Raw genomic sequence first — 24,348 nt, 5'->3', positions numbered from 1 at the left:
GTTTTGTGAAAAGCAGACCTGCTCTTTTCCCTATGACTTGACTCAACACTTGAGCAGCAGAAAGCATCATCTTAAGACACGACTCCTCCTGCCAAGAGCCATTCCTCTCCAGGTAGGTGGGTGGTGTGTAGGAGTGGAAAACCTTATGACTGTGTCTTATGTTACAAATAAAAACAACAATGCTACAAACTAATACTATACTAACATTCTCAACACTTGAATGGAGGAAAGTGGCATACCTTGGAGTTGTAATGGGTTGTCAAATATTAATTATATTCTGATTAAATTAATGCAATCTGTCATACAAATTCAAATTACAGCATGTGTTTGTGTATTCCTGAAAGTGTGATGGCTAAATGTTTTAGGTCCACCTCTTGGATTTTCTCCATAGCCTGTGTCTATCATTAATGTGATAACTGTTATTCATAGAATAATTACCTACTATGTTTATTAATTGTTATTAGATTAAATGAATCATGTAACAATTAAATCATTAGGAATTTGGGGCACCACGGGAAAAGTAGTTTAACGAGTTACCATCTCCCAAATTAACTCAAGAATATATAGATATCATAATGTTACAGAATGATCAGTGAGACTCGGGATTGTGCAGATTCCCGAAGTCTGCGACATTCAGAATGAGACTGATATGAGGAAATTATTGAGTAGTGACTGTTATGATATCTATATATTCTTGAGTTCATTCGGGAGACGGTAATTCATTAAACATCTTTTCCAGTGGTGCCCCAAATTCCTAATGAGTTAATTGTTACATTATTAATTTAATCTAATAACAATTGAACATAGTAGGTAATTAGTCGATGAATAACAGTCATCACATTAATGAGAGTCACGTCACAACAGTGTGTATTCCTGAAAGTGTGATGGCTAAATGTTTTACATCCACCTCTTTGATGCGTTCCATCCACAGCCTGTGTCTAACCAAGGCCAGTCAGTCATATTATTCTTCCTGTCTCACCTGCATTTTAAGCCAATGTAGCCGGAAAATGGTGCATCTCAAAATGAGTCTTTGTGGATGTCTGGTGGAACGTATTAGCCATTGAACAATTATGTATCCTTACGTTTGGGTCAAAGAGGATAAATAAAGAAATACAGCAATTGTCTGTACAAATAGTCTGAGATGCTTCTCCCGGAGGAAGAGTAAGTAAAGATCACTGATGTGAGCCGAGTGCAATTTAAGATTGTTTAATGTTGTAAACGTCAGTGACACAACCTCAGCCTAATGGAATTTTAATGGAGGGATACACAGATACGCTTCATTTCAGAAAAGCCGAATGGGATAATGTTTTTTTAGGGAGGTCATTACTTGATCATAGACTTGAAATAAAACACACTTTGTCAACATACTTTTTATATTTACAGGATGAAATAACTGGCCTTGAAAGGTGCATATTTCTCTTAAAAAACTGCAAAAGTAGAATGTGTTTCCAATTTTAAGATGGCCATGATTCTGCAGAATCTCAAAACGTTTTGGATGCCCTTCCATCTATTTAGAATGCAAAAGCATGTTTACCAGAGAAAGAATGTCATCCTTGATTTTAAACCATCCTGTCGAACTATGAAATTCATGGTTTCATTTTGGCTTATATACCATCTAGGTCGATCTATTGCAATTTCATACATCTTTTTATGTTCTATTCAAATGTTAAAATGGGCCTATGAAAAAAAATATATATATACATTATTATACTATTATTCTACAATGTAGAAAATAGTACAAATAAGGAAAAACACTTGAATGAATAGGTGTATCCAAATGTTTGACTGGTAGTTTATATATATAAACCAAACCATCTAAATTGTGTTGAGGTCAGGTGATTGTGGAGTCCAGGCCATCTGATGCAGCACTCCATCGCTCTCATTATTGGTCAAATAGCTCTTACTCAGGCTGGAGGTGAGTTGGGTCATTGTCCTGTTGAAAAAACAATGATAGTCCTACTAAGCACAAACCAGATGTGATGTTATATCGCAGCAGAATGCTGTGGTAGCCATGCTGGTTAAGTGTGCTTTGAATTCTAAAGAAACCACCGACAGTGTCACCAGCAAAGCACCATCACACCTCTTCCTCCATGCTTCACGCTGGGAACCACACATCCGTTCACCTACTCCGAATCTTACAAAGACACAGCGATTGGAACCAAAAATCTCTAATTTGGACTCGTCAGACCAAAGGACAGATTTCCACTTGTCTAATGTCTATTAATTGTGTTTCTTGGCCCAAGCAAGTCTCTTCTTTTATTGGTGTACTTTAGTAGTGGTTTCTTTGCAGCAATTCAACCATTGAAGGCCTGGTTTACGCAGTGTCCTCTGAACAGTTGATGTTGAGATGTGTCTGTTACTTGAACTCTTTGAAGCATTTATTTGGGCTGCAATCGGAAGTGCAGTTAACTCTAATGAACTCATTCTCTAAAGCAGAGGTCCTTTCCTGTGGCGGTATTCACGAGAGCCAATTTCATCATAGCACTTGATGGTGCCCCGTCCAGAACTTCCGGCAACAGTGCCCCATCCAGAGCTTCCGGCGACGCACTGAGTCTCCAGCGACGCACCTCAGCCCGAGGTCTCCAGCGATTGCACCTCAGCCCGAGGTCTCCAGCGACGCACCTCAGCCCGAGGTCTCCAGCGACGCACCTCAGCTCAGAGCCTTCAGCAGTGGTCTACAGCCCTGAGCCTTCAGCGGGTGTGGGCAGATTAGAATGGGGACCAAGGCCGGAGCCTGAGCCACCTCCGTAGTTGGAGGATTAGGGAGGGGGGGGGTGTAGCACGGGAGCCGTCGGTGACGTTGGCCACCCTCCCTTTAAGTTTGGGGTTGTTTTTGTGGGGTTTTTTGTGTTTCGGTGCATCCGGGGTCTGCACCTTTGGGGGGGGCGGGGGGGTACTGTCACATCCTGACAGTTGTTTGTTATTGTAGTTTGGTCAGGGCGTGGCAGGGGGTGTTTGTTTAGTGTGTTTCGGGGTTTTTGGTTCTATGTTTTCTATGTGGTTTTTCTATGTCTATGTTAGTTTTGTCAATGACCTCCAATCAGAGTCAGCTGTTTTTTGTTATCTCTGATTGGAGGCCATATTTAGTTGTGTGTGTTTTCACTTGTGTTTGTGGGTGGTTGTTTCCAGTATAGTCTGTGTACCTTACTGGACTGTTTTCGTCGTCTGTTTATTTTGTGATTTAGTGTTTTCTTTAATAAATAAGAAGATGAGCACTTTACCCGCTGCATTTTGGTCTACCTACAACGACGCGTGCTACACCCCTACCTTGTCACAACACAACTGATTGGCTCAAACACATAAACCTGTTGGGGCTAGGGGGCAGTATTTTCACGGCTGGATAAAAAAATGTACCCGATTTAATCTGGTTACTAATCCTACCCAGTAACTAGAATATGCATATACTTATTATATATGGATAGAAAACACCCTAAAGTTTCTACAACTGTTTGAATGGTGTCTGTGAGTATAACAGAACTCATTTGGCAGGCAAAACCCTGAGACATTTTCTGACATTAAGTGGATACCTGATGTGTTGAATTACCTTTAAGCCTATGCCATTGAAACACACAGGGGTTGATTAATGTTTTGGCACTTCCTATTGCTTCCACTAGATGTCACCAGCCTTTACAAAGTGTTTTGAGTCTTTTACTGTGAGATCTGACCGAACGCGCGAGTTCATGTTGGGTACCCTCGTTCCAATACGTTATAAAAGAGAATGCATTCGTCCACCTTGAATATTATTCATGTTCTGGTTAAAAAAGGCCCTAATGATTTATGCTATACAACGTTTGACATGTTTGAACGAACGTAAATATATTTTTTCCCCTCGTTCATGAAGTGAAGTCCGGCGGGCTTAGATCATGTGCTAACAAGACGGAGATTTTTGGACATAAATGATGAGCTTTTTTGAACAAAACTACATTCGTTATGGACCTGTGATACCTGGAAGTGACATCTGATGAAGAGAATCAAAGGTAATGGATTATTTACATAGTATTTTCGATTTTAGATCTCCCCAACATGGCGGCTAGTCTGTATCGCAACGCGTATTTTTCTGGGCGCAGTGCTCAGATTATTGCAAAGTGTGATTTCCCAGTAAGGTTATTTTTAAATCTGGCAAGTTGATTGCGTTCAAGAGATGTAAATCTATAATTCTTCAAATGACAATATAATATTTTACCAATGTTTTCTAATTTTAATTATTTAATTTGTGGTGCTGACTTGACTGCCGGTTATTGGAGGGAAACGATTTCCTCAACATCAATGCCATAGTAAAACGCTGTTTTTGGATATAAATATGAACTTGATAGAACTAAAAATGCATGCATTGTCTAACATAATGTCCTAGGAGTGTCATCTGATGGAGATTGTAAAAGGTTAGTGCATCATTTTAGCTGGTTTTATGGTTTTGGTGACCCTGTCTTTGAATTGACAAAACATTACACACAGCTATTGTCAATGTACTCTCCTAACATAATCTAACTTTATGCTTTCGCCGTAAAATTTGAAACCTTTTTGAAATCGGACAACGTGGTTAGATTAAGGAGATGTTTATCTTTCAAAGGGTGTAAGATAGTTGTATGTTTGAAAAATTTGAATTTTGACATTTATTTGGTTTCAAATTTGCCGCACTTGAAATGCACCTGCTGTTGATGGAGTGCACCACGGGGGGGGACGTTAGCGTCCCACCTAGCCCATAGAGGTTAAAAAGGAAAGAAATTCCACAAATGAACTTTTACCAAGGCACACGTTAATTTAAATACATTCCAGGTGACTACCTCAGGAAGCTGGTTGATAGAATGCCAAGAGTGAGCAAAGCTGTCATCAAGGCAACGGGTGGCTACTTTGAAGAATCTCAAATATAAAATATATTTCAATTTGTTTAACACTTTTTGGGTTACTACATGATTCCATATATATTATTTCACAGTTTCTACAATGTAGAAAATAGTCAAAATAAAGAAAATGCCTGGAATGAGTAGGTGTGTCCAAACTTTTGACTGGTACTGTATATATGCATTTATATGTAGGTGTAGAGCAGAAGTATTTTTATTGGCAGCGTTCTCCATCAGTGAGTAATGTCAGGTCAGGCTGTAGGGTGATTGTGGTCAGGTAATCTTTTTACCAGTCAGTGGTCCTGTGGGATTAAGGTTACGGTCAGGGTCAGTGTATCCAAATCATATATCAGTTTTATATCTGCTCATTTATTTTGGTATATTGATTGGTGATATCGAGTGCGTGGGACTATGAGTTTCTATCTGCATTTTTGTCAAAATTGAGTTTTTTTTCTACCTATATAGTACTCTAAACACCCCAACTCATGTTAAGTATAAAATAATACAAGATATAAATAGCTGTCACCATTCAAACTAATGAGGGTTCGGAACTTTAATACCAATTATTTCAAAATCATATTTTTGCATATATAATCTTATAGTTTCAAGCTCTCGATATTAATATGCTTCATTTAAGCATTCTGCTCTCTCAATGTTGAAGGGGCAGGAAACAATGCACATAATATCCGCCTTTGGCACCCTCTCAAGAAATGTAGCCTTTCATTTTTAGAATGCATGCTTTCAGACTCTAGAGCTCTGTTTCAGCAGAGAAGCCTATACAGAAAGCTATCGTTTTTGCCTTTCGTCTGCCAAGGACCTCTCTCCTTCTTCTCCTGGATTTATGAAATGGCTTTTTCATGTCAAGAGCCATGTTGACTGGCATAAAGGTCTGCCTCTTCAGAATACCAGGGCAGGATTTCTACAGTATGATCGCTGCCAGCTAATTAGCGTGGCATTGTCCCGTGTTCGCATTGCCAGGAATAACTAAAGCCTCTCTCAAAAGCTTCCCAGAGAGCAATTCAGATGTGCTCAACGGCCAGGGCATACTGATGAACCTGTGCTGTTGCATTCATGTCAGCTGAACATTGAAAGGGTGATAATTATAAATCAGGCATGTGTTGAAGAAAACAGTGTTAGGCCATTTTCAGAACATAAAGGGACAGATTTAGTGAATCAACTAGAATATGGTCAATTACATTGCTTGTTTAAAGGTAACAACTTGGCCATGATCTTGGATTGTTGGGGAATGTGCTGCCTGTACTCTACCTACTCATTCAAGGGTTTTCTTTATTTTTACTATTTTATACCTTGTAGAATAATAGTGAAGACATCAAAACTATGAAATAACACATATGGAATCATGTAGTATCCAAAAAAGTGTTAAACAAATCCCAAAATGTTATATTTGAGATTGTTAAAATAGTCACCGTTTGCCTTGATGACAGCTTTGCACACTCTTGACAATCTCTCGACCAGCTTCATGACGTAGTCATCTGGAATGCATTTCAATTAACAGGTGTGCCTTCTTAATAACATTTGTGGATTTCTTTCCTTCTTAACCTCTTGGGGCTAGGTGGGACGCTAGCGTGCCACCTGTGGTGCACTCCATCAACAGCAGGTGCATTTCAAGAGCGGCAAATTTGAATCCAAATAAATGTCAAAATTCAAATTTTTCAAAAATACAACTATGTTACACCATTTGAAAGATAAACATCTCCTTAATCTAACCACGTTTTACGATTTCAAAAAGGTTTTACGGCGAAAGCATAAATTTAGAGTATGTTAGGACAGTACATTTACAAGAGTTGTGTGTAATGTTTTGTCAAGTCAAAGACAGGGTCACCAAAACCATAAAACCAGCTAAAATGATACACTAACCTTTTACAATCTCCATCAGATGACACTCCTAGGACATTATGTTAGACAATGCATGCATTTTTAGTTCTATCAAGTTCATATTTATATACAAAAACAGCGTTTTACTATGGCATTGATGTTGAGGAAATCGTTTCCTCCAATAACCGGCAGTCAAGTCAGCGCCACAAATTAAATAATTAAAATTAGAAAACATTGGTAAAATATTATATTGTCATTTAAAGAATTATAGATTTACATCTTTTGAACGCAATCAACTTGCCAGATTTAAAAATAACCTTACTGGGAAATCACACTTTGCAATAATCTGAGCACTGTGCCCAGAAAAATACGCGTTGCGATACAGACTAGACGTCATGTTGGGGAGATCTAAAATCGAAAATACTATGTAAATAATCCATTACCTTTGATTCTCTTCATCAGATGTCACTTCCAGGTATCACAGGTCCATAACGAATGTAGTTTTGTTCAAAAAAGCTCATCATTTATGTCCAAAAATCTCCGTCTCGTTAGCACATGATGTAAGCCAGCCGGACTTCTCGTCATGAACGAGGGGAAAAAATATATTTCCGTTCGTTCAAACATGTCAAACGTTGTATAGCATAAATCATTAGGGCCTTTTTTAACCAGAACATGAATAATATTCAAGGTGGACGAATGCATAGCCTTTTATAACGTATTGGAACGAGGGTACCCAACATGAAGTAGCGCGCCAGGTGTCTAATGGGACATCACCGTTCCATGGCTCTTGTTCGGTCAGATCTCCCTCCAGAAGACTCAAAACACTTTGTAAAGGCTGGTGACATCTAGTGGAAGCAATAGGAAGTGCCAAAATATTCCTAAACCCCTGTGTTTTTCAATGGGATAGGTTTAAAATCAATACAACACATCAGGTATCCACTTCCTGTCAGAAAATGTCTCAGGGTTTTGCCTGCCAAATGAGTTCTGTTATACTCACAGACACCATTCAAACAGTTTTGGAAACTTTAGAGTGTTTTCTATCCATATATAATAAGTATATGCATATTCTAGTTACTGGGTAGGATTAGTAACCAGATTAAATCGGGTACATTTTTTTTATCCAGACGTGCAAATGCTGCCCCCTAGACCCAACAGGTTAATGTGTTTGAGCAAATCAGTTGTGTTATGACAAGGTAGAGGGGTATACAGAAGATGGCCCTATTTGGTAAAATACTAAGTCCATATTATGACAAGAACAGTTCAAATAAGCAAAGAGAAACGACAGTCCATCATTACTTTAAGACATGCAGGTCAGTCAATATGAAACAGTTCAAGAACTTTGAACGTTTCTTCAAGTGCAGTCGCAAAAACCATCAAGCGCTATGAGGAAACTGGCTCCCATGAGGACCGCCACAGGAATGGAAGACCCAGATTTACCTCTGCTGCAGAGGATAAGTTCATTAGAGTTACCAGCCTCAGAGATTGCAGCCCAAATAAATGCTTCACAGAGTTCAACAGACACATCTCAACATCAACTGTTCAAATTTCAAATCAAATCAAATCAAATTTATTTTTATATAGCCCTTCGTACATCAGCTGATATTCTCAAAGTGCTGTACAGAAACCCAGCCTAAAACCCCAAACAGCAAGCAAAGCATGTGAAAGAAGCACGGTGGCTAGGAAAAACTCCCTAGGAAAAACTCCCTAGAAAGGCCAAAAACCTAGGAAGAAACCTAGAGAGGAACCAGGCTATGAGGGGTGGCCAGTCCTCTTCTGGCTGTGCAGGGTGGATATTATAACAGAACATGGTCAAAATGTTAAAATGTTAAAATGTTCATAAATGACCAGCATGGTCAAATAATAATAATCATAGTAGTTGTCGAGGGTGCAACAAGCACGTCCGGTGAACAGGTCAGGGTTCCATAGCCGCAGGCAGAACAGTTGAAACTGGAGCAGCAGCACGGCCAGGTGGACTGGGGACAGCAAGGAGTCATCATACCAGGTAGTCCTGAGGCATGGTCCTAGGGCTCAGGTCCTCCGAGAGAAAGACAGAAAGAGAGAAAGAGAGAATTAGAGAGAGCATATTTAAATACACACAGGACACCGGATAAGACAAGAGAAATACTCCAGATGTAACAGACTGACCCTAGCCCCCGACACATAAACTACTGCAGCATAAATACTGGAGGCTGAGACAGGAGGGATCAGAAGACACTGTGGCCCCATCCGATGATACCCCGGACAGGGCCAAACAGGCAGGATATAACCCCACCCACTTTGCCAAAGCACAGCCCCCACACCACTAGAGGGATGTCTCCAACCACCAACTTACCGTCCTAAGACAAGGCCGAGTATAGCCCACAACGATCTCCGCCATGGCACAACCCAAGGGGGGGGCGCCAACCCAGACAGGAAGACCACGTCAGTGACTCAACCCACTCAAGTGACGCACCGCTCCCATGGACGGCATGGAAGAACACCAGTAGGCCAGTGACTCAGCCTCTGTAAAAGGGTTAGAGGCAGAGAATCCCAGTGGAAAGAGGGGAACCGGCAAGGCAGAGACAGCAAGGGCGGTTCGTTGCTCCAGCCTTTCCGTTCACCTTCACACTCCTGGGCCAGACTATACTTAATCATAGGACCTACTGAAGAGATAAGTCTTCAGTAAAGACTTAAAGGTTGAGACTGAGTCTGCGTCTCTCACATTGGTAGGCAGACCATTCCATAAAAATGGAGCTCTATAGGAGAAAGCCCTACCTCCAGCCGTTTGCTTAGAAATTCTAGGGACAATTAGGAGGCCTGCGTCTTGTGACCGTAGCGTACGTGTAGGTATGTACGGCAGGACCAAATCGGAAAGATAGGTAGGAGCAAGCCCATGTAATGCTTTGTAGGTTAGCAGTAAAACCTTGAAATCAGCCCTTGCCTTAACAGGAAGCCAGTGTAGGGAGGCTAACACTGGAGTAATATGATCAAATTTTTGGTTCTAGTCAGGATTCTAGCAGCCGTATTTAGCACTAACTGAAGTTTATTTAGTGCTTTATCCGGGTAGCCGGAAAGTAGAGCATTGCAGTAGTCCAGCCTAGAAGTAACAAAAGCATGGATTAATTTTTCTGCGTCATTTTTGGACAGAAAATTTCTGATTTTTGCAATGTTACGTAGATGGAAAAAAGCTGTCCTTGAAACAGTCTTGATATGTTCTTCAAAAGAGAGATCAGGGTCCAGAGTAACGCCGAGGTCCTTCACAGTTTTATTTGAGACGACTGTACAACCATCCAGATTAATTGTCAGATTCAACAGAAGATCTCTTTGTTTCTTGGGACCTAGAACAAGCATCTCTGTTTTGTCCGAGTTTAAAAGTAGAAAGTTTGCAGCCATCCACTTCTTTATGTCTGAAACACAGGCTTCTAGCGAGGGCAATTTTGGGGCTTCACCATGTTTCATTGAAATGTACAGCTGTGTGTCGTCTGCATAGCAGTGAAATTTAACATTATGTTTTCGAATGACATCCCCAAGAGGTAAAATATATAGTGAAAACAATAGTGGTCCTAAAACGGAACCTTGAGGAACACCGAAATTTACAATTGATTTGTCAGAGGACAAACCATTCACAGAGACAAACTGATATCTTTCCGACAGATAAGATCTAAACCAGGCCAGAACTTGTCCATGTAGACCAATTTGGGTTTCCAATCTCTCCAAAAGAATGTGGTGATCGATGGTATCAAAAGCGGCACTAAGATCTAGGAGCACGAGGACAGATGCAGAGCCTCGGTCTGACGTCATTAAAAGGTCATTTACCACCTTCACAAGTGCAGTCTCAGTGCTATGATGGGGTCTAAAACCAGACTGAAGCGTTTCGTATACATTGTTTGTCTTCAGGAAGGCAGTCAGTTGCTGTGCAACAGCTTTTTCTAAAATTTTGGAGAGGAATGGAAGATTCGATATAGGCCGATAGTTTTTATAATTTCTGGATCAAGATTCGGCTTTTTCAAGAGAGGCTTTATTACTGCCACTTTTAGTGAGCTTGGTACACATCCGGTGGATAGAGAGCCGTTTATTATGTTCAACATAGGAGGGCCAAGCACAGGAAGCAGCTCTTTCAGTAGTTTAGTTGGAATAGGGTCCAGTATGCAGCTTGAGGGTTTGGAGGCCATGATTATTTTCATCATTGCGTCAAGAGATATAGTACTAAAACACTTTAGTATCTCCCTTGATCCTAGGTCCTGGCAGAGTTGTGCAGACTCAGGACAATGGAGCTTTGGAGGAATACCCAGATTTAAAGAGGAATCTGTAATTTGCTTTCTAATGATCATGATCTTTTCCTCAAAGAAGTTCATAAATTTATTACTGCTGAAGTGAAAGCCATCCTCCATTTGCGAAGGCTGCTTTTTAGTTAGCTTTGCGACAGTATCAAAAAGAAATTTCGGATTGTTCTTATTTTCCTCAATTAAGTTGGAAAAATAGGATGATCGAGCAGCAGTAAGGGCTCTTCGATACTGCACGGTACTGTCTTTCCAAGCTAGTCGGAAGACTTCCAGTTTGGTGTGGCGCCATTTCCGTTACAATTTTCTGGAAGCTTGCTTCAGAGCTCGTGTATTTTCTGTATACCAGGGAGCTAGTTTCTTATGACAGATGTTTTTAGTTTTTAGGGGTGCAACTGCATCTAGGGTATTGCGCAAGGTTAAATTGAGTTCCTCGGTTAGGTGGTTAACTGATTTTTGTCCTCTGACGTCCTTGGGTAGGCAGAGGCAGTCTGGAAGGGCATCAAGGAATCTTTGGGTTGTCTGAGAATTTATAGCACGACTTTTAATGCTCCTTGGTTGGGGTCTGAGCAGATTATTTGTTGCAATTGCAAACGTAATAAAATGGTGGTCCGATAGTCCAGGATTATGAGGAAAAACATTTAGATCCACAACATTTATTCCATGGGACAAAACTAGGTCCAGAGTATGACTGTGGCAGTGAGTAGGTCCAGAGACATGTTGGACAAAACCCACTGAGTCGATGATGGCTCCGAAAGCCTTTTGGAGTGGGTCTGTGGACTTTTCCATGTGAATGTTAAAGTCACCAAAAATTAGAATATTATCTGCTATGACTACAAGATCCGATAGGAATTCAGGGAACTCAGTGAGGAACACTGCATATGGCCCAGGAGGCCTATAAACAGTAGCTATAAAAAGTGAGTGAGTAGGCTGCATAGATTTCATGACTAGAAGCTCAAAAGACGAAAACGTCATTGTTGTTTTTTTTTTGTAAATTGAAATTTGCTATCGTAAATGTTAGCAACACCTCCGCCTTTGCCGGATGCACGGGGGTATGGTCACTAGTGTAACCTGGGGGTGAGGCCTCATTTAACACAGTAAATTCATCAGGCTTAAGCCATGTTTCAGTCAGGCCAATCACATCAAGATTATTATCAGTGATTAGTTCATTGACTATAACTGCCTTGGAAGTGAGGGATCTAACATTAAGTAACCCAATTTTGAGATGTGAGGTATCACAATCTCTTTCAATAATGGCAGGAATGGAGGAGGTCTTTATACTAGTGAGATTGCTAAAGCGAACACCGCCATTTTTAATTTTGCCCAACCTAGATCGAGGCACAGACACGGTCTCAATGGGGAAAGCTGAGCTGACTACACTGACTGTGCTAGTGGCAGACTCCACTAAGCTGGCAGGCTGGCTAACAGCCTGCTGCCTGGCCTGCACCCTATTTCATTGTGGAGCTAGAGGAGTTAGAGCCCTGTCTATGTTCGTAGATAAGATGAGAGCACCCCTCCAGCTAGGATGGAGTCCGTCACTCCTCAACAGGCCAGGCTTGGTCCTGTTTGTGGGTGAGTCCCAGAAAGAGGGCCAATTATCTACAAATTCTATCTTTTGGGAGGGGCAGAAAACAGTTTTCAACCAGCGATTGAGTTGTGAGACTCTGCTGTAGAGCTCATCACTCCCCCTAACTGGGAGGGGGCCAGAGACAATTAATCGATGCCGACACATCTTTCTAGCTGATTTACACGCTGAAGCTATGTTGCGCTTGGTGACCTCTGACTGTTTCATCCTAACATCGTTGGTGCCGACGTGGATAACAATATCTCTATACTCTCTACACTCGCCAGTTTTAGCTTTAGCCAGCACCGTCTTTAGATTAGCCTTAACGTCGGTAGCCCTGCCCCCTGGTAAACAGTGTATGATCGCTGGATGATTAGTTTTAAGTCTAATACTGCGGGTAATGGAGTCGCCAATGACTAGGGTTTTCAATTTGTCAGAGCTAATGGTGGGAGCCGTCGCGCGTCTCAGACCCCACAACGGGAGGAGTAGAGACCAGAGAAGTCTCGGCCTCCGACTCCGACTCGCTTAATGGGGAGAACCGGTTGAAAGTTTCTGTCGGCTGAATAAGCGACACCGGTTGAGCATTCCTACAGCGTTTCCCTCCAGAAGCCATGAGAAAGATGTCCGGCTGCGGGGACCGTGCGAGGGGGTTTATACTAACGTTACTATCTGTACTTACTGGTGGCACAGACGCTGTTTCATCCTTTCCTACACTGAAATTACCCTTGCCTAACGATCGCGTCTGAAGCTGGGCTTGCAGCACAGCTATCCTTGCCGTAAGGCGATCGTTCTCCTGTATATTATAAGTACAACGACTGCAATTAGAAGGCATCATGTTAATGTTACTTAGCTTCGGCTGTTTGAAGTCCTGACGAACCATGTCCAGATAAAACCTCCGGGGTGAAAAAGTTGAATGAAAAAAGTTGAGTGAGGGAAAAAGTAAAAATATACGGTAATGAAAAAGTAAAAAACCGTCAGGTATCAAAGTAAGATACTGTTCAGAGGAGACTCCGTAAATCAGGCCTTCGTGGTCGAATTGCTGCAAAGAAACTACTACTAAAGGACACCAATAATAAGAAGAGACTTGCTTGGGCCAAGAAATGCAAGCAATGCACATTAGACCGGTGGAAATTTGTCTTTTGGTCTGGAATCCAAATTGGAGATTTTTGGTTCCAACAGCCGTGTCTTTGTGAGATGCGTGATGGGTGAACGGATGATCTCCGCATGTGTATTTCCCACCATAAAGCATGAGGAGGTGTTATGGTATGGGTGTGCTTTGCTGGTGACATTGTCTTTGATTTATTTAGAATTGAAGGCACACTTAACCAGCATGCCTACCACAGCATTCTACAGCAATACGCCATCCCATCTGGTTTGGGCTTAGTGGGACTATCATTTGATTTTCAACAGGACAATGACCCAATACACCTCCAGGCTGTGTAAGGGCTATTTTACCAAGAAGGAGAGTGATGGCGTGCTGCATCAGATGACCTGGCCTCCACAACCCCCCAACCTCAATCAAATTGAGATGGTTTGGGATGAGTCTGACCACAGAGTGAAGGAAAAGCAGCCAATAAGTGCTCAGCATACACCGGAACTCCTTCAAGACCGTTGCAAAAGTATTCCAGGTCAAGTTGCTTGAGAGAATGCCAAGAGTATGCAAAGCTGTCATCAAGGCAAACGGTGACTATTTGAAGAATCTCAAATATAAAATATATTTTGATTTGTTTAACACTTTTTTGGTTACTAAGTAATTCCATACGTGTTATTTCATAGTTTTAATGTCTTCACTATTATTCTACAATGTATAAATTAGTAAAAATAAAGAAAAACCCTTGAATGAGTAGGTGCTGTAAAACTTTTGACCGGTTGTGTACATGTACTGAACTAATGTCTGAGTAACATCTTCCATTGGTTCCATGTAGTAACACTGTGTAATACCACTGATGAAGTTGTAAATGAGAACTTGTTCTCAACTGGCCTACCTGGTTAAATAAAGGTTAAATAAAATAAAATAAAAATAATAATTACAATGCAATTATTTAAGTACTAAGTAACAATATGTTTACACAATGTTGATTTAGCTTGAATTTGCTTAACTAGATAGTTCAAAAATAAGTACCTAATTCTTAAAACCATAATCTCAAAGTTTTAAAATGAAAATAAACATTCAAAACCAGAAGAGTACCTCTGTGTTTTCCTTGACATGGAAAATAGATAACATTTGAATAATCGTCATTTACAACAGGCACTTAATAGTATGTACTTGCGATAATTGTGCAGATAGCGACACACTAGCACATCTTTGCTTCAAAACACATTATAATGGCCTCCCGTGTGGTGCAGTGGTCTAAGGCACTGCAACACAGTGTTTGCTGTGCCACTAGAGAACCTGGTTTGAGTCCAGGCTCTGCCCAACTGGATTCCACATAATTGGGAGGAAATAAGCAGTTAAAATAATAACAATTATAACAAAGAACACAGCATAGTTCATTGAATAGCTCAAATCCCTTTAAAAACACCCACATCTTAATTAAGGCGTCAGCATACTTCAGTTCGGCTGGCGCATAGCTGAACTTGGATAGCCGAACCAAATGAGTGTGCTTGCATATATTCCTTTAAAAAACCTTTGCTTGAAAAATTTGCCGATTTTTGCCGAGGAAATCTTAGTCACGCAATTTGACATCTAACTAAGATGTTTGGTGTAGTATTTCTCAATAAACAAATGTGCATGAAAACGAGTCGTCTCTCATTGAATGACAACAAAGACTTTATTGAAGAATTTGCCATTAACCATTTAGGCAAATTGTGCGTTAATAAATTGGCAACATCCTGTATGCCCTCTAACCTATCTGTTTCATGTCTCAGGTAGCCCGCGAAAGCCAGCATGAATAGAATGCAATAATATACTAATATTTGCCATGTTCTAATAATTCTCATGTGCCAATGTATCGCCATTGCCCGTGCCATAGTGAAACTTGCACTCCTGCAGATCTGAAATAATTGGATGATGAAATTTGCCAGGCAATCAGAAAAACAACGTGAAGCAATTCAGGCATTATTAAAAGTCACAACAATCTTTGTCTTGCAAATAAACAATATTTTTGTAGTTGAACATTTTGCAAGCAGTAGGCATTTCGAATTAAATGTGGAGTGGAGTGCCCCACGTACCTCCAACATAATTAGGAAATCATCATTTATATATTTTTAAAAAAGGGTCCATCATCTTTAAAAATTCCACCGCTGTTGAACGGATAAAAATGTTGTCGATCTGTCACACCCTGATCTGTTTAACCTGTCTTTGTGTTTGTCTCCACCCCCTCCAGGTATCACCCATCTTCCACCTTATCCCCAGTGTATTTATACCTGTGTTCTCTGTTTGTCTGTTGCTAGTTTGTTTGTTCATCAAGCCTACCAGCGTTGTTCCCCTTGCTCCTGTCTGTTTCTAGTTCCTGTTTTCTAGTGTTCCCAGTTTTGACCATTCTGCCTTCCCTGAGCTTGCCTGCCATTTCTGTACAATGTCACACTACCCTGGATCATTAACCTCTCCCTGCCCTGACCCCGAGACTGCCTGCCGTTCTGTACCTTTAGGACTCTGATCTGGATTACTGACCTCTGCCTGCCCTTAACCTGTCGTTTTGCCTGCCCCTTGTTCTCGTAATAAGCTTTTGTTACTTCAACATTTTCTGCGTGTGGGTCTTCCCTGAAATATGATACGCTCTTTTGAAAAAGTATCCTATATCTGCCATTTCCATTACACATTTTTTTGGGGGGGCGCCATTTATTTTATCGAATAAACCTGGGTCAATAGAAAACCTGCCTAATGTCTCCATACCAAGTTGATAGTGTTGGAACTGAGTTGATAGCCCATAGCATTCCAAAGTTAGAGCTATGTAAAAGTCTGGTGGCACCTGCGCCCATATAACCCATATCTGTGGCCATCTTAGGTCGTATCAATATGTCAGATTAGCTCAATTTTCAATGTCTTTGACTCTATCACAGAAACAAACCACTTTTAATTAATAACAGACAAATGTTCATAACAAGTGGCTATGGTGAAATGTAAAAAAAATATATATGTTCAAAACATAAAAAATCTAACAAAAATGTATGAACATGTTTAAATGTATGCTTATTTGGGGGAAGTTAACAATGTATTGTATTACAAAATGTTAATAAAAGAAAAAGTGTAACAGATTGACAGAAAGTGTCTTTTTCCATCCATCCTTTGTCACATCCTGTTCTGTTTCACCTGTCCTTGTGATTGTCTCCACCCCCCTCCAGGTATCGCCCATCTTCCCCATTATCCCCTGTGTATTTATACCTGTGTTTTCTGTCTGTTGCCAGTTCGTCTTGTTTGTCAAGCTTGCCAAGCTTGCCAGCGGTCATCCTGTCAGCTCTTGTCTTTTCCCAGCCTCTCTTTTCTCGTCCTCCTGGTTTTTGACCCTTGCCTGTCCTGACCCTGTACCCGCCCGCCTGACCACTCTGCCCATCCCTGAGCCTGCCTGCCACCCTGTACCTTTGCTCCACTTCTGGATTACTGAACTCTGCCTGACCTTGAGCCTGCTTGCTGTCCTGTGCCTTTGCTCCTACTCTGGATTATTGACCCCTGCCTGCCTTGACCTGTCGTTTGCCTGCTCCTGTGGTTACATTGAACATTGTTACTTCACACAGTCTGCACTTGGGTCTTATCTTGATTCCTGATATCCTTTCCAATTTTGGGTCAAAAATGAACCCTGTTGCTGCTGATAGGGGTCCAAAAATATTGCTGCTTATATAAGCAATCTTTGTTTTATTATTCTGCAGTGCCTTGTTCAATGGCAGAGACATTGATACTATGAGTTGCGTTGACATCAGCCTTTACTTACTTGCTTACTTACTGACTTTATTGTCCCCATGGGGAAATTTTGTTGCAGTGTTATGTACACATTTAAAGTGGCATTTAAATACAAAACAAAATCCACAATACAACTTTCATAACAGTTACATACCAATAAAACTTGTTTTTGAAAGACTAGCCTGCTGGCCTTACTGAGTCGATAGGAACATTAGCCCGAGCTATTTAGGAGGGATATCACACCTGGTACAAATGATTGTCTAGTTCTTTTTTTCCTGCTGAGGGGTGCCCTATACCTGCGCCCAGAGGGGAGTTGTTCAATGTCCGGGTACAGGGGGTGGCTTGGGTCAAAAATGATTTTGTGAGACATGCGGAGGGCCCTGACCTTAAAGTTCTCATCCAGGCCTGTCTGTTTGACTCCAAGTACATTGATGTTTGTGAAGCTTCTTTTTTTCCTACTTGATCAGATCTAATTTTGGGAGACATATTAGCATGTCTCAGCTCCCCACCTTTATGTCTAACTTGTTTCAGAGGCAGAAATAATTGTGTTTCTTGACATAAGAACTGAAGGAGTAGTCAATTAGCCTGGGCGTTATGCATGGCCAATTTCACATTTTCTTTGGGATGCTACCGCAACAAACAATATGGTCAATTTCAATGGCAGTTTGCAGCACCAAGAGACAGCCATACAGATAAGGATCTGCAGTCTTTCCCCAGATAGTATGGAAAATCATCTTAGTGAAAAGCTGAAAGTGTATTAATAACACCTAGATGTAGAACATATTGTTTTTACAGTGCCTTGTAATGTCAATAAGCAATTGGTATAGTATAGTATGACGCAATATATAGTATTAACACCCTCAAAATGTTATATATGTGGAGTTACAGATCAGGGATATTCTAAACCAATATGGAAGAGGGAGAGGATCGTGATTTCCCCTGGGGGAGCAGCCAGACCATTGCAGATATTTGATTCAAACAATAGAGTCTCCTCAACAGAGCTAGAGAGGAGGATAATATGAGAGAGGTAGAGAATGGTACAATGGAAAGCAAACTGCAAGTGTGATACTGTACAACAAAATGGTGTTCATTTACATGTGATCTTTAAAAATATATTCCGTGTCAATGTCTATGACTCCCTCTTTATCAGCCATCTTAGTGTTGGTTTGAATCATGATCTTACGTTGTTCCAGGAGACTACTGTATATCCTGGATCTAGCATAGTTATCTACAGGTTTATAAAACATGTCTTATGCATGGATGATAAAACCTGTTTCCATAGCATATCAATGTTCATATAGCAAATGCATTGTCCTCGAAAAGTGTTCTCCCAAGCAGTGGTGGAAAAAGTACTCATTTGTCATACTTGAGTAAATGTATAGATGTCGTAAATAGAAAATTCCTGAAGTAAAAGTGAAAGCCGCCCAGTAAAATTCTAATTGAGTTAAAGTACTTGGTTTTAAATATACTTAAGTATCAAAAGTAAAAGTACAAGTATAAATCATTTAAAATTCCTTACATTTAGCAAACCAGACCTCATCATTTTCTTGTTTTTTTTTGTTGTTTACAGATAGCCAGGGGCTCGCTCCAACCCTTAGACATAATTTACAAACACAGCATGTGTTTAGTGAGTCCGTCAGATCAGAGGCAGTAGGGATGACCAGGGATGTTCTCTTAAAAAGTGTGGGAATTAGACCATTTTCTTGTTCTGCTAAGGATTCAAAATATAACGAGTACTTTTGGGAGTCATGGAAAATGTTTGGAGTAAAAAGTCCAGAATTTTATTTAGGAATTTCGTGGAGTAGAAGTAAAAGTGGTAAAAATAGATATGTAAATAGTGAAGTAACGTACAGATACCCCAAAAACTACTTAAGAAGTACTTTCAAGTATTTTTACTTAAGTACCCAGGTACTTCTACATTCTCTCGGAACAACACTTAACATTTCTCAACAGACTTTCAAAAATCATTTGACACATTTAGTGTGCCACAAATCCCAGCTCAAGCAGTCATGAAATGCAGATATCTCCGTAGACACAAAGTATTTTCATTAGTTTCCCTAATGCAAAGATAGAGAAAAGGTCAATGTTATTGGGTAGGCCTATGTGCTAGCTACAAATCAAGTTGTTTATGACAAAGCTCAATATTCTCATGTTTCAGGTAAGACCCAAATGCAGACTGTGTTGACTTAACAATGTTTATTACACCAACAGGGGCAGGTAAATGACAGGTCAAGGCAGGTAGGAGTTGATAATCCAGAGTAGTGGGGAAAAGGTACAGGACGGCAGGCAGGGTCAGGTCAGGCAGAGGTCCATAATCCAGAGTAGTGGGGAAAAGGTACAGGACATCAGGCAGGCTCAGGGTCAGGGCGTTCAGAAAAGGTCAAAACCGGGAAAAACAGGAACAATCAGTAGACAGGAACAGAGGGAAAAACACTGGTGGGCTTGACAAAACAAAACCAACTGGCAACAGACAAACAGAGAACGCAGGTGTACGTCCCCAGGGGATAATGGCAAAAAATGGGTGACACCTGGAGGGGGGTGGAGACCACACAAGGACAGGTAAAACAGATCAGGGTGTGACAAATATAGCTTGTTGTACATGGAAAACGCTGACTTACACCTGGACACTGGAAATAATGTTTTTGGGCCACCTGGCTCCAATTGATTTGTCCCGAAACTGTCAAGATCAGCTGACTTGGGCCTATGGTTGGTGAATTTGTTTGGATCAATAGCGCCACTCTAAGATTTGAGGAGAGAGCACATTGAAGCAAAACATAGCTGTGGCAGCGACAAGGTAAGGATGCTCTCATCCAACACTCCCCTTCTCTGCATTCAGCTATGTGAAATGGCCCGGTGTTTTACTAATCCTTATACTAAGCTCTGAAAAGTAACACTTTTTTTGCCATCTACCTAACAGGGTAGAAAACATCTCTTATTAAAAAACATGAAAATGATATTTTTTCTTAAGTGTGTTCATGAAATATAAATGCAATCGTATAATCATGGCTCATTTACTTTGTGGTTTTAAGAGGAAGCCCTTGCCTTGTTTATAATTTTCAATCAACATCTACATGAACAGTCAACTTAAGTACGGATGTGGCAGCTACAGCAGGAAAAAGAAACAAGAAAAGTGAATTATTATGTGGATTATAATTAATGGAACATTGTGTAGGGGTTGATTCATTTTTTGCAACAGAAAATTAAGTCTGCAGTTTCAAAGTGGAAATTCTAAACTTCAGAAGCCTTTTTAAACTTTAAAATATACTACAAGTTTTACACTTCCTGCATTGCAGGAAAGTTCTTCTACAACAGGTGATCAAATTAATATCCTACATCTATAGTAGAGACATTTTGTGTAATGTCCTTGTAATCATTTAAACATTACAACGCATTTAAAGATAACTGTATGATACGTCTGTCCATATTTCCTTCCCATCTAATACTTTCCAAAGGCATGTGTGGAATTCGATTCAACAGTGAGACACCAAATTATTTTCCTCTGTGTTGGAAGGCAGCCATCCAGTAAAGCGTGACATTACCATACGAATACACAGTAACTACAGAAAGCAATTTCATTGCTGAATAAAAGTGTATCGGATGCATAAACACACATTAATTATTGACACACATGCTACAGAAAATAAGCACCTCTCCAAGGACTTCCTCCAAGGGCATCTTCTATTAGTGCTCCACTCACCCTGACGTGTACAAACCAAAAGTTGTCTGTCTTAAAAAATATATTTATATTTTTGACAAAGTAGTTTTATACAAAGCCACCCATAGAACAAAGAGTAGTTATAGTGCTTGTTATTGGAAAAGATCAACATTGTATTAGGATATATGGTCCCGGTGTGTAATGGGTAATGCACCTGTGACAACTGTAGGCTTTTCTTATTTCCGTTCTATTAAGCACAAAGATGGGTCCTGATTGAACTGTTAAATAAAGTGCACACATTTTCCCCCCAAATGCCTTTTCCACTCCTCTCTGTAATGACATTTTCTGGCACGTCGGCTGGAAACATCGGTGTCTTCCTAGTTATTTCACAGTGGCCTGTCCATCTAAATTCTCTCAGATGGACTCGGGTGTCCTTCCAAGCATAAAGTCTCTCCGCACCTTTCACTCAGGAAAGTTTTGTTTTGAATTCTCGTATGTCAACTTCTGATGTTGTATATGCGTTCCCATGCTAATATATCTGCCAAAAACACTGTGAAAAAGTGAGAAATCTTTTCTCAAAATGATTCCCCATTGCATTTGATATTAGCTTGGGTATTGTCTTTGCTCTGGGAAATGCATGTATTCCCTCATGTGTGGAGACTAGGTGAACACTCCTTTGAGGGTTGAGAGTCACTTTATACATCAATATGATATCTGCATGAATGCAAGGGTGACTACAACACATTTCATATTTGATGTAACTTGGCCATATCTGACCGACCGACTCAATTCAGTCTTATGTAGTAAAATTTGAAATTGTGTTTTTTACGATAGATAAAAGTAGAGACTCAGAGCTAGAAAATGGTATATCATACACCACATTTGAGGAACCATTGGAAAGTAATTCTGCTTTGAAAGTTGATAAACTTGTAACCTCACTTTTGAGAAAATGGCCCTTGAATAATTTGGTACCTACTGGAGAACTTTTCTTTGTCTACAGCTATTCAGCATCATTCACACCGTCTTGAGCTTTAGCCCCACCCATCTCTTTAAGGATTCACATGTGAGGCTATGTACTAAACAATCAAAGATTTCAAGACTAGAGGCTGGTTTATACTATGGGTGTGTTCGTAAATTTAATCTGGAGTGCCAGAGTGTGCTCTGGGCATTCATGAACTCAGAGCGTTGTCACATTGTCCGTTCGTAAATTCAGAGTGTTTCGCTCTCAGTGCATTCAGAGTGCACGCTGGACTCTCTGGCCGAGTAGTAGCATTCTGACAACAGCAGTCAAGCACCCAAGCTAACTGGATAATGTTGGCTAGCTTGCTAGCTACATCCAGACAGAAATGAGAGAACAGCTCACTGACCAATTTACTCACCCTAGCAGAGCTGGTTAGGCTGTTTTCATGTTATCCAGAGCATTTGTGACTGTAACTGTGCTGCTGGCAACAATTTAATTATGCTTTTTTGCCAAGGTTTACTGACAACGGTCATATTGAGCGTTTATACATTTGTCAGTTATTCTGCGCTCTGGCACACTCAGACGAGAGTGCTCTGATATCGGAGTAGATAGCCAGAGCGAATTTACCAGCTACGTCTATCGACAGTTGTGGCAGTGACATCATAAACATTCTATTTGTTTAGACATGTAGCTGGCTAAACAATGAACCAATTCATAACATTACTACCCTGCATGAATCTGCAAGTAGCTAACCAACCAGGTTCAATGTTAGCTAGCTAACATTAGGCTATAACTAGTAATGCAACTGGCTCTGAGATACAAATAATATTACTACACAGATCATACACGTAACGTTAGCTAGCGAATATTTGCAATCAAACGGCAGAATTATCTACATCTCCTTAGATAACATAGTCTAATTCCACTGATTTCAAAACTCGGTCCTCCAGAAAGTGGAGAGCAACACTTATGCAGTTCTACTAAGTGATGTCTTTCAAAAAAGCCGCTTTAGAAGGGATTACCTACACATACTGACCAGCTCATGTTATAGACGTGCTACATGGCAGACCAATTCGAACTCATCTCTGTCCAGCCATCTCTGTCCAGCCCACTCATTATCTCAGCCAATCATGGCTAGCGGGAAGGTTGCTGACTTTTTCCGTGGCTAAACCAACTGGGCTCCTAATTTAACAATTGTATTCGTATTTACAGATGGCATACAACTTTGTTATTAAGGCACATGAAAGTTCATGTGCTCCAGAAGGCATTTCTGCCCAAAAATGAATTTGGATTTTTTTTTTTTTATGTTTACATTCAAATGGCACTCCTGTGAAGTAGTGATGCGCGATATACACGTCACTACTTTCTGAAACGGGTCACATATGGGTTAAGTGTGCCTCTTAGTCATGGCAAAACCATTAATCATAATTTTAAAATCCTTCTTGATTCAAGAGGTAACTGTTGATTGGTCTCAGTTCTCTTATTCAGCAGCTGTGCACAATTCAATAGTCAACCCTATGCGTGGTAATGGACAAAATGTTTGGTTGATACACAATCATTTTCCTTTGTATTATGTTTTTTATTGGGGTCTTATACCTTTCAAGCATTTCAAATATGCCTTTTCTAATCAGTGTTGAGTTCACACAGTGTAAAGACAAATAGTTGTATTTGTGAATCCCTTTTTACACTGCTGTTTTGACAGGGCAGTTAACACAAGGCCCAGGACTTACAGTCTGTTGAGATTTAACTGTATGGCCTGGCTGTGATTCAAACCTGAGTCCCAGAAGCAGCTTAGAGAGGCCACCATTCCATTTCCATACCGACATTCGTGATTGTGTGTATTGAGGCCAGCCCATTAGACATTCAGACCATGTTTAGCTCCCCTGAGGGACTTGCCCACCTTGGGTAGATTTGAATCATTTCCAGGCAGGGAGAGGTTTGTTTCCCAGAGGACACTGTTAGGAAAAACATCAGGGACAGACTGATATTCTGCATAAGGTACAGGGATTGGACTGGTGAGGACTGGGGTAAAGTCATTTTCTCTGAAGAATCCCCTTTCCGATTGTTTGGGGCATCCGGAAAAAAACTTGTCCGGAGAAGACAAGGTGAGCGCTACCATCAGTCCTGTGTCATGCCAACAGTAAAGCATCCTGAGACCATTCATGTGTGGGGTTGCTTCTCAGCCAAGGGAGTGGGCTCAATCACAATTTTGCCTAAGAACACAGCCATGAATAAAGAATGGTACCAACACATCCTCGAGAGCAACTTCTCCCAACCATCCAGGAACAGTTTGGTGACAAACAATGCCTTTTCCAGCATGATGGAGCACCTTGCCATAAGGCAAAATTGATAACTAAGTGGCTCGGGGAACAAAACATCGATATTTTGGGTCCATGGC

This window comes from Salmo salar, chromosome ssa09 (genome assembly GCF_905237065.1).
Source record: "Salmo salar chromosome ssa09, Ssal_v3.1, whole genome shotgun sequence".
NCBI lineage: Eukaryota > Metazoa > Chordata > Actinopteri > Salmoniformes > Salmonidae > Salmo > Salmo salar.
The sequence above is the reverse complement of the archived record's forward strand: the minus strand, read 5'-3'. Positions refer to the sequence as shown.